Consider the following 12,340-nt stretch of genomic DNA (forward strand, 5'->3'; position numbering starts at 1 on the left):
TTCAGTATTTGATAGTAATGAAATGAAGTGTATTTCTGGTGCATCTCTGTATTTTTGGTTATTTCTGTAATTTGTTGCATTCCTATTTAAATCTAGATCAATGGTATCAGAGGGGTTTGTTGTTTCTCTGCTTTTCTTTGCATGTCCCAAACAAGGTCGAGATATAAGGATTTAGGGTTTGAACTGGTCGAACCTTTGCAAGATAAGCCTCACAAATCCTGATGGCCTACCATGGCGAATGAAAAGAGATATGAGGGGGCAAGAGATTCTATCAAAATATTGCTTGAAGAAGCCCTCAAGCGACAAAGGAATGTGATGATGGAAAACTTTGCCGAGATCCTTCAGCAGCTACCCGAGGGCGACACATCTACTTCTAGCAACTACTCTGGGAATGCCACACCCTTTAAGGTACAAGTTAATTTTGAAATTCCCATATTTGAGGGTCAGATAGATGCGGATACCATAGATAAATGGTTAAATATTCTAGAAGGATACTTTTTTGTTCATGATTTTTCCAGCCATGAAAAGGTCACTTTTGCACTTCTCAAAGCCACTCCCCAAGTCAAGGACTTGTGGGAAAACTACTGCGAGCAGAAGGATGAAAGCACAACCTCACTATTTTCAGCTGCACCCACCTAGAATTCATTCTGAGATGCCATCAAGGAGAAGTACTACCCTATCAGAAGCTATGAGGATAAATACATAAAGTGGACCACGCTGTAGCAGTTAAGGGACCACAATGTGTTAGAGTTACCAATATTTTTCATACACTTCACACAAAGTTAGGTATCAAGGATTCTAAGTGGAATTTGGTACTCAAATACTACAGCTTCATACACAAGTACATCTAGGAGGAGATGAAGTACCTGAAATCTCCTTGCTTGGCACAACGTACTGATACGCTATCAAGATCAAACATAAGTTTAAACAAAAGAAGCGAGACTTTGGATCCACGAATCCGAAGAACAAAGGACAAAGCCAAGGCGGGGTGATCCAGGACAACCCATCGAAGCTGGAAGAAAAGAGCGCCACCACGAAGTCAAAGAAGGACACAGGAAAGTGGTGTGAATTCCATAAGATCCCACTCACAACACAAGTGAGTGTTAGGCTAAGCAGTCGTTGGTGGCCAAGTTGAAGGCTTTAGAATCAAATGCATGTTCCGATCTTGAGTCAGAAAATGACAAGAGGAATGAAAAAGGGAAGAAAATTATTGATGCAGAGCCCAACGCCACTTTTTCCACTGCCAAGATCCATAAGAATGAGCCCAAAGGTCCAAATGAGGGGGAGCGTCTTTTCCACTCACAAAGGTGGGTGAAGGGTTAACTGATGCAATTCATTGTCAACATTGACAGCCAAAAGAACCTCATTTCAATAGAGGTCGTGAAGCGGCTAGGTCTACTGACCATACCACACCTACAATTGTACGACATTAGGTGGCTTCGCCAAGGATGAGATCTCTGAGTCTTCCAGCAGTGTCACCTTCCCTACAACATCAAGCCCTTCACATATGAGGTATTGTGTGATGTTGCTCCTCTCGACGTTTGTGATGTATAATTATGACAACCGTACTTGTGGTAGCGACATGATCTATATGAGTCTAGACCTCACTATGTGATTATTTCTTTGGGTAATACGTTATATAGGATACCATAGGTAGCCCCACCTGCCGCCACCACTTTGATCTCTGCTAAGAAATGCAGCAAGATCATCTCCTAGACTAGGAAATATATTTTGTTTCTGGCTCTCTCTTCAATTAAGGGGAAGATCGTAGCCACATCCATGGCCCCCAGGAAGCGTTCCTCCACGCAGCAGAAGCACGTGGATACAATCATAAAATAATACAGGGGCATCTTCTCCTCACCCATAGGGGTACCGTTGCATTGTCAGGTCAGGCATTCATTCGATTTGACTCCCGGAGCACCTCTACCCAACGGGCCGATATATCGTGGCTCCATTATGGAAAATGCTAAGTACAAGCAATGACATGATCAACATCAAGTGCCACACAAGTTTTAGGTGGGCGCCAAAGTTTGGTTTCATTTGCAGAAAGAACGCCTTAACAAAACTCATCGGAAGCTGAGACCACTCCAATATGGTCCTTACACATTTACCAAGGTTGTGGGAGATAATGCTTTGGAGTGTAGCATTCCCCCATTCCTTGTCTTTCACTAGTGTTCAATGTGGACCAGGTTCGACCATGCTTCCCACCATTATTGGACACCTCAGAGATTGCAGAACAACTTACCAGGGACCAAGTTCAGCAGAAGTTTCCCCATCTCATGGAGGCATTCAACGCAATGGGGAGCATTGCTTCCTAAGGGGGGAGGAATGATCCAGGTAGATATTGGTGGCCACCTACCTATTCCACTTGGAACCCAACCATTCTTTCTTTCAGTTTTTCAGTTTCCTTATTTGTAGCACAATTTACTATTTTTGGTAGTTTTTCAGGTCTTAAACTTCTGGAGTTATTTTGAGGCCCTAAATGACTTATTTTTGGGAAAATGGGGGCCAAAAATGGTCATAAAACCATGTTTTCCACTCAAAAGTTGTATTCCTTGGATAGATATTTCTTACAAGGTATTTTATGCTTCAAACAGAGATCGTATGCCAAAGTTACAACCACAGGAAATTGATGTACCAATTTACCCAAATGGGGCCCATAATTTGGCGCTTCATCTCCTAGGGTTAGATTTTTTATGTTTAGGGTTTTCCATTATTTCTCAATAATAAATAGGCCTTTGAGCATCATCAAAACACAGTTCAGAGACATGTAGTTGCCACATCTCTTCTTAGAGATAAGCTACCATTGCCCGAGCTAGTCTTATCTCCATTCTTTATGTAAGCATATTTCAGTACTTGATATTAATGAAATGAAGTATTATTTCTACTACATCTCTATAATTATGGTTATATCTATAATTTTTTGCATCCCTGTTTAAATTTGGGTCAATGGTATCAAAGGAGTTTGTTCTTTGTATGTCTTTCTTTAATTACATGTCCCCAATGAGGTCGGGATATAATGAGTTGGGGCTTGAACTAGTCGAACCTTTGCAAGGCCAGCCTCGCAATCTTGATGGCCTCCCATGGAGGATGAAAAGAAAGATGAGGGTGTAGGAGATCCTGTCAAAATCTTGCTTGATGAAGCCCTCAAGTAACAAAGGAACATGATGATGGACAACTTTGCCCAGATCCTTCAGTAGCTACCAAGGGAAGACACATCTACTTCCAGCAGCTACTCTAGAAGCATCACACCCTTTGAGGTACAAGTTAACTTTGACATTCCCATATTTGAGGGTCATATAGATGCGGATGCCATAGATAAATGATTAATTCTCTTAGAAATATATTTTTCTGTTCATGATTTTTCCAAGTGGGAAAAAATTACTTTTTCACTTCTCAAAGCCGCCCCCCATGTCGAGAACTGGTGGGAAATCTACTGCAAGTAGAAGGATGAAAGTACGACCTCATTTTTTTCAGCCTCACCCACTTGGAATTCATTCTGAGATTCCATCAAGGAGTAGTACTACCCTGTCAGAAGCTATGCGGATAAATACAAAAAAGTGGACCACACTGCGACATGAAAGGGACCACAACATGCTGAAGTTTACCAATATTTTCCTTACCCTTTGCACAAAGTTAGGTATCAAGGATTTTGAGCGGAATTAGGTACTCAAATACCACAGCTGTGTACACAGGTACATTTGGGATGAGATGGATTTCTTGGACATCTCCTCGCTTGGCACAGTGTACTGATACACTATCAAGATCGAGCAAAAGTTTAAACAAAAGTAGTGAGACTTTGGATGTGTGAATTCGAAGAACAAAGGACAAAGCCAAGGTAGGGTGACCCAAGAAAACCCATCAAATCTGAAAGAAAGGAACACCACCATGAAGTCAAAGAAGGATATAGGAAATTCGTGTGAGTTCCATAAGAGCCCCACTCATAACACAAGTGAGTGTTAGGCTAAGCAGTCGCTGGAGGCCAAGTTGAAGGCTTCAGAATCAAATGCATATTTCGATCCTGAGTCAAAACCCGACAAGAGGAAACACAAAGGGAAGTAGATTATTGATGTGGAGCCCAGTGCCACTGTTGCCACTGCTGAGATCTAGAAGAATGAGCCCAAAGGTCCAAAGGAGGGGAAGCATCTTTTCCACTCACAAATGTGGGTGAAGGGTTTGCTACTACAATTCATTGTTGACAGTGGTGGCTAAAAGAATCTCATTTTAGCAGAGGTCATAAAGTGGTTGGGTCTACTGGCCATACCACACCCACAGCCATACAACATTGGGTGGCTTCACCAAGGATGAGTTCTCTGAGTCAGCCAACAATGTCACCTTCCCTACAGCATAAATCCCTTCATTGATGAGGTATTGTGTGATGTTGCTCCTCTCGACGTTTGTGATGTATTATTAGGACAACCATACTTGTGTAAGAAACATGTTGTATATGATTCTATTCCTCCCTATATGATTATTTCCTTGGGTAATACGTTATACAAGATAACAGAGGTAGTCCCACCTACCGCCACCTCTTTGATCTCTACTAAGAAATGCAGCAATATCATCTCCTAGACTAGGAAAATTATTTCCTTTCTGGTTCGCTCTCAAAGTAAGGGGAAGATCATAGCCACATCCATGGCCCTAGGGAAGTTTTCCTCCATAGAGTAGATGCAGGTGGATACGGTCATAAAAGAATACAGGGACATCTTCTCCTCACCCACAAGGGTACCATTGCACTGTCAGGTCAAGCATTCGTTCTATCTGTCTAACAGAGCACCTATACCCACTGGGCTGATATATTGCCACTCCATTGTGGAAAATTTCAAGTACATCCAGCGACATGATCAACATCAAGTGCCACACAAGTTTCAGGTGGGTGACAAGGTTTGGTTGCATTTGCAGCAAGAACGCCTTACCAAAACCCATCGGAAGTTGAATCCACTCTGATATGATCCTTACACCATTACCAAGGTTGTGGGAGACAATGCTTTGGAGCACAACATTCCCCCATTCCTTGGCTTGCCCCAATGTTCAATGTGGATCGCCTTCGACCATGCTTCCCACCATTACTGGACACCTCGAAGATTGCAGAACATCTCACCAGGGATCAAGTTCAGTAGAAGTTTCCCCATCTCATGGAGGCACACAATGCAATGGGGACCATTTCTTCCTAAGGGGGGAGGAATTATCTAGGTGGATATTGGTGGCCAACCTCCTATTTAACTTGGACCCCCACCATTGTTTCTTTCAGTTTTTCAGTTTCCTTATTTGTAGTACAATTTACTATTTTAGGTAGATTTTAGGGTCCTAAACTTCCAGAGCCGTTTTGAGGCCCTAAATGACGTTATTTGGGAAAACAGGGCCAAACATGTGGTTTAAATTGATGTTGTCCACACGAAAGTTGTATTCCTCGGATAGATTTTTCTAACAAGGTATTGTACACGTCAAATGGAGATCATATACCAAATTTACGACCCCAGGAAGTTGATGTGCCAATTTACCCAAACATGGCCCATAGTTTGGCGCTTCATCTCATTGGGTTAGGTCTTTGGATGTTTAGGGTTTTCCATTGTTTCTCAATAATAAATAGGCTTTTGATCCTCATTATAACACACTTCATAGGCATGTAGGCACCACATCTCTTCTCAGAGATAAGCAACCATCGCTTGAGCTAGTCTTATTTCCATTCTGTTTGTAAGCATATTTTAGTATTTGATATTAATGAAATGAAGTGTTATTTCTGTTGCATCTCTATATTTATGGTTATATTCGTAATTTTTTGCACTCTTATTTAAATCTGGATTAGTGGTATCATAGGGGTTTGTTCTTTCTTTGTTCTTTCTTTGCATGTCCCCAATGAGGTTGGGATATAAGGAGTTAGGGCTTGAATTGATCAAACCTTTGCATGACTAGCCTCACAAAATCCTGACGGACTCTCATGGTAGATGAAAAGAAAGATGAGGGGGTAGGAGATCCTATCCAAATCCTGCTCGAAGTCACCCTCAAGCTACAAAGGAACGCAATGATGGAAAACTTTGCCCAGATTCTTCACCAGCTACCCATGGGTGACGTATCTACTTCCAGCAGCTACTCTGGAAGTGCCACACCCTTTAAGGTACAAGTTAACTTTGACATTCCCATATTTGAGGGTCAGATAGATGTGAATGTCGTAGATAAATGGTTAAATTTGCAATAAGAATATTTTCTATTCATGATTTTTCTAGTCGGGAAAAGATCACTTTTCCACTTCTCAAAGCTGCCCCCCACATCAAGGACTTTTGAGAAACCTACTGCGAGTAGAAGGATGAAAGTATGACCTCACTATTTTCATCCCCACCCACTTGAATTTCATTTCAGGATGCCACCAAGGAGTAGTACTACCTTTTCGAAAGCTTTGAGGATAAATACATAAAGTGGACCACGCTATGGTAGGGAAGGGACCACGACGTGCCGAAGTTTACCAATATTTTTCATACCCTTCACACAAAGTTGGGTATCAAAGATTTTTAGTGACATTTGGTACTCAAATAATGTGGCTCCCTACACAGGTACATATAGGACAATATGGAGTTCCTGGACATCTCCTCGCTTGGCACAGTGTACCGATACGCTATCAAGATCGAGCGGAAGTTTAAATAAAAGAAGCGAGACTTTGGATCTATGAATCCAAAGAACAAATGAAAAAGCCAAGGCGGGGTGACCCAACACAACCTGTCAAAGTTGAAAGAAAAGAACACCACCAGAAAGTCAAAGTAGGACATAGGGAAGAGATGCAAGTTCCATAAGAGCCCCACTCACAATACCAGTGAGTGTCAGGCCAAGCAGTCACTAGTGGCCATGTTGAAGGCTTCAGAATCAGATGCATATTCCGATTCGGAGTCAAAATCTGACAAGAGGAATGACAAAGTGAAGAAGATTATTGATGCGGAGCTCTGCGCCATTGTTGCCACTGTTGACATCCAAAAGAATGAGCCCGAAGGTCCAGAGGAGGGGGAGCATCTTTTCCACTCACAAATGTGGGTGAAGGGTTCCCCACTACAATTCATTGTTGATAGTTGCAAGCAAAAGAACCTCATTTCAGTAGTGGTCGTGAAGAGGCTGGGTCGACTGACCATCCCACACTCGCAGCCATACAACATTGGGTGGCTTCACCAAGGACGAGATTTTTGAGTCAACCAGCAGTGTCGCCTTCCCTATAGCATCAAGCCCGTCACATATGAAGTATTGTGTGATGTGTTTCCTCTCGATGTTTGTTATGTATTATTAGGACACCATACTTATGGAAGCGACATGTTGTATATGAGTCTAGACCTCGCTCTGTGATTATTTCTTTGGGTAATACGTTATACAAGATACCATAGGTAGCCCCAGCTACCGCCACGTCTTTGATCTCTGCTAAGAAATGCAGCAAGATCATCTCCCAGACTAGGAAATTTATTTTCTTTCTGGTTCACTCTGAAAGTAAGGGGAGGATTTTAGCCACATCCATGGTCCCCGGTAAGCGTTCCTCCACACAGCATAAGCAAGTGGATACAGTCATAAAAGAATACAAGGACATCTTCTCCTCACCCACAGGGGTACTGTTTCACTATCAAGTGAAGCATTCATTCAATCTGACTCCCAGAGCACCTCTACCCAACAGGCCGATATATCATCGCTCCATTGTGGAAAATGCCAAGTACATGCGGCGACGTGATCAACATCACGTGCCACACAAGCTTGAGGTGGTCGACAAAGTTTTTTTGCATTTGCAGAAAGAATGCCTTAGCAAAACCCATCGGAAACTAAAACCACTCCGATATGGTTCTTACACCATTACCAAGGTTGTGGGAGACAATGCTTTGGAGCACAACATTCCCCCATTCCTTGGCTTGCACCAATGTTCAATGTGGACCGCCTTCGACCATGCTTCCCATCATTACTGGACACCTCGGAGTTTGTTGAACAACTCACCAGGGACCAAGTTCAGTAGAAGTTTCCCCATCTCATGGACGCACTCGACGGAATGGGAACCATTACTTCCTAAGGGGGGGGAGGAATGATCTAGGTGGATATTGGTGGACACCTACCTATTCCACTTGGACCCCCACCATTGTTTCATTCATTTTTTTAGTTTCCTTATTTCTAGCACAAATTACTATTTTCGGCAGTTTTTCGTGTCCTAATCTTATGGAGTCGTTTTGAGGCCCTAAACGACTTTTTTTTGGGAAAATGAGGGCCAACACAAGCTATTAATTTAACTCGTTTTGGCCACTAGAAAGCTGTATTCTTGGGATAGATCTTTCTAACGAGCTATTGTACGTGTCAAATGGAGAACATATGCCAAAGTTATGACCCCGGGAAGTTAATGCACCGATTTACCCAAATGGGACCCATAGTTTTGCGCTTCATCTCCTAGGGTTAGGTTTTTGGATGTTTAGGGTTTTCCATTATTTCTCAATAATAAATAGGCATTTGATCCTCATTTTAACAAAGTTTAGAGGCATGTGGATGCCACATCTCTTCTCAGAGATAAGCTACCATCGCCTGAGCTAAGTCTTATTTCCATTCTGTTTGTAAGCATATTTCAATATTTGATATTAATGAAATGAAGTGTTATTTATGTTGCATCTCTATGTTTATGGCTATATTTGTAATTTTTTGCATTCTTGTTTAAACATGGATTAGTGGTATTAGAGGGGTCTGTTCTTTCTTCTTTTTCTTTGCATGTCCCCAACAAGGTTGGAATATAAGGAGTTAGGGCTTGAACCTTTGGAAGACTAGCCTCACAAATCCTGACAGCCTCCCATGGCAGATGAAAATAAAGAAGAGGGGGTAGGAGATCGTATCAAAATATTGCTTGAAGAAGCCCTCAAGCGACAAAGGAATGTGATGATGGACAACTTTGCGAGATCCTTCAGCGACTACCTAGGGGCGACACATCTACTTATGGCAGTTACTCTGGAAGAGCCACACCCTCTAAGGTACAAGTTAACTTCAACATTCCCATATTTGAGGGTCAGATAAATGTGGATGCCGTAGATAAATGGTTAAATCTACTAGAAGGATAGTTTTTTGTTCATTATTTTTCCAGCCGAGAAAAGATCACTTTTGCATTTCTCAAAGCCGCCCCCCACGCCAAGTTCTAGTGGGAAACCTACTATGAGCATAAGGATGAAAGTACAGCCTCACTATTTTTAGTCGCATCCACTTGGAATTCATTTTTGTATGTCATCAAGGAGAAGTAATACCCTATTGGAAGCTATGAGGATAAATACATAAAGTGGACCACACTGCGAAAGGGATGGGGCCACGACGTTTCGGAGTTTACCCATATTTTTCATACCTTTCGCACAAAATTGGGTATCAGGGATTATGAGGAGAATTTGGTACTCAAATACTATAGTTTCCTACACAGTTACATCCAAGACGAGATGGAGTTCCTTGACATCTCCTCATTTGGCACAACGTACTGATACGCCATAAAGATCGAGTAGAATTTTAAACAAAAGAAGTGAGACCCTGGATCTGCGAATCCGAAGAACAAAGGAAAAATCCAAGGCAGGGTGACCCAAGACAATCCATCGAATCTACAAGAAAATAACACCACCACGAAGTCAAAGAATGACACAAGAAAGTGGTGTGAGTTCCACAAGAGCCCCACTCATAACACAAGTGAGTGTCGAGCCAAGCAGTCATTGGTGGCCAAGTTGAAGGCTTCAGAATCAGATGCATGTTCCAATCCTGAGTCAGAACTCAAGATGAGGAATGAAAAAGGGAATAAGATTAATGATGAAGATCCTAGTGCCACTTTTTCCATCGCCAAGAGCAATAAGAATGAGCCCAAAGGTCCACAGAAGGGGGAGCGTCTTTTCCACTCACAAAGGTGGGTGAAGGGTTTGCCGCTGCAATTGATTGTCGACAGTGGCATCCAAAAGAATTTGATTTCAACAGAGGTCGTGAAGTGGCTGGTTCTAATGACCATACCACACCTGCAGCCATACAGCATCAAGTGGCTGCACCAAGGATGAGATCTCCGAGTTAGCCAATAGTGTCGCCTTCTGTACAGCATCAAGCCCTTCAAAGATGATGTATTGTATGATCTTGCTCCTCTCGATGTTTGTGATGTATTATTAGGACAACCATACCTATTGAAATGACATGTTGTATATGTTTCTAGACCTCACTCTGTGATTAGTTCTTTGGGTAATACATTGTACAGATACTGAAGGTAGCCCCACCTACTGCCACCTCTTTGATCTCTGTTAAGAAATGCAACAAGATCATCTTCCATACTAGGAAATTTATTTTCTTTCTAGTTCTCTCTGAAAGTAAGGGGAAGATCATAGCCACATTCATGGCCCTGGGGAAGTGTTCCTCCATGCAGCAGAAGCAGGTGCATACAATCATAAAATAATACAGGGACATCTTCTTCTCACCCACAGGGGTATCGTTGTACTGTTAGGTCAAGCATTTGTTTGATCTGACTCCTGGAGAAACTCTACCCAATAGGGTGATATATCGTCGCTCCATTGTGGAAAATGCCAAGTACAAGCACTGACATGATCAACATTGGGTGCCACACAAATTTTAGGTGTTCGACAAAGTTTGGTTGCATTTATAGAAAGAACATCTTATCAGAACCCATCAGAAGATTAGACCACTCTGATATGGTCCTTACACCATTAGCAAGGTTGTGGGAGACAATGCTTTGGAGTGTAGCATTCTCCCATTCCTTGGCTTGCACCAATTTTTAATCTGGACCGCCTTCGACCATGCTTCCCACCATTACTAGACACCTCGGAGATTGCATAACAACTCACCAAGGACCAAGTTTAGTAGAAGTTTCCCCATCTCATGGAGGCACTCAACTAAATGGGGACCATTGCTTCCTAAGGGGGGAGGAATGATCCAGGTGGGTATTGGTGTCCACCCACCTATTCCACTTGAACCCCCACAATTGTTTCTTTCAGTTTTTCAGTTTCCTTATTTGTAGCACAATTTACTATTTTTGGTAGTTTTTCGGGTCCTAAATTTCTGGATCTGTTTTGAGGCCCTAAACGATGATTTTTTGGGAAAAAGAGGGCCAACATGGGTTATTAACTAATGTTGGTCACTCGACAGTTGTATTTCTCAGATAGATCTTTCTAACAAGGTATTTTACGTGTCAAATAGAGATCATATGCCAAAGTTACGACCCTGGGAAATTGATGTACCAATTTGCCCAAACAGTGCCCATAGTTTAGCGCTTCATCTCCTAGGGTTAGGTTTTGGATGTTTAGGGTTTTTCATTGTTTCTCAACAATAAATAGTACTTTGAGCCTCATTGTAACACAATTTAGAGGCATGTAGCTGCCACATCTCTTCTCAGAGATAAGCTACCATCGCCCGATCTAGTATTATTTCTATTTTGTTTGTAAGCATATTTCAGTATTTGATATTAATGAAATGAAGTGTTATTTCTGCTGGATCTCTATATTTATGGTTATATATGTAATTTGTTGATTTCCTGTTCCAATCCAGATCAGTGGTATCAGAGGGGTCTGTTCTTTCTTTTTTTTTCTTTGCATGTCCCCAACGAGGTCGAGATATAAGGAGTTATGGCTTGAATTGGTTGAACCTTTGCAAGACCAGCCTCACAAATCCCAACGGCCTCCCATGGAAGATGAAAAGAAATATGAGGGTGCAGGAGATCCTATCAAAATATTGCATGAATAAGCCCTCAAGAAACAAAGGAATGCGATGATGGACAACTTTGCCCAGATCCTTCAGTGGCTACACAGGGGTGATGCATCTACTTCCAACAGCTACTCTGGAAGCGCCACACCCTTAAAGGTACAAGTTAACTTTGACATTCCCATATTTGAGGATCATATAGATGTGGATGCCGTAGATAAATGGTTAAATCTGCTAGAAGGATATTTTTCTATTCATGATTTTTCCAGCCGGGAAAAGATCACTTTTTCACTTCTCAAAGTGCCACCCACTTCAATGACTAGTAGAAAACCTACTGCGAGCAAAAGGATGAAAGTACGACCTCACTGTTTTCAGTTGCACCCACTTGGAATTCACTCCGAGATGCCATCAAGGAGCAGTACTACCCTGTCGGATGCTATGAGTATAAATACATAAAGTGGACCATGTTGCGACAGGGAAGGGACCACGACATGCCGTATTTTACCAATATTTTTCATATCCTTCAGAAAAAGTTGTGTATTAAGGATTCTGAGTAGTATTTGGTACTCAAATACTGCAGCTCCCTACATAGGTACATCCAAGATGAGATGGATTTCTTGGAAATCTCCTTGATTGGCACGACGTAGCAATATGCAATCAAGATCGAGCAGAAGTTTAAACAAAG

This window comes from Pinus tabuliformis, chromosome 5_1, assembly GCF_031772625.1.
Source record: "Pinus tabuliformis cultivar Carrire ecotype Pingquan chromosome 5_1, CPIR1, whole genome shotgun sequence".
NCBI lineage: Eukaryota > Viridiplantae > Streptophyta > Pinopsida > Pinales > Pinaceae > Pinus > Pinus tabuliformis.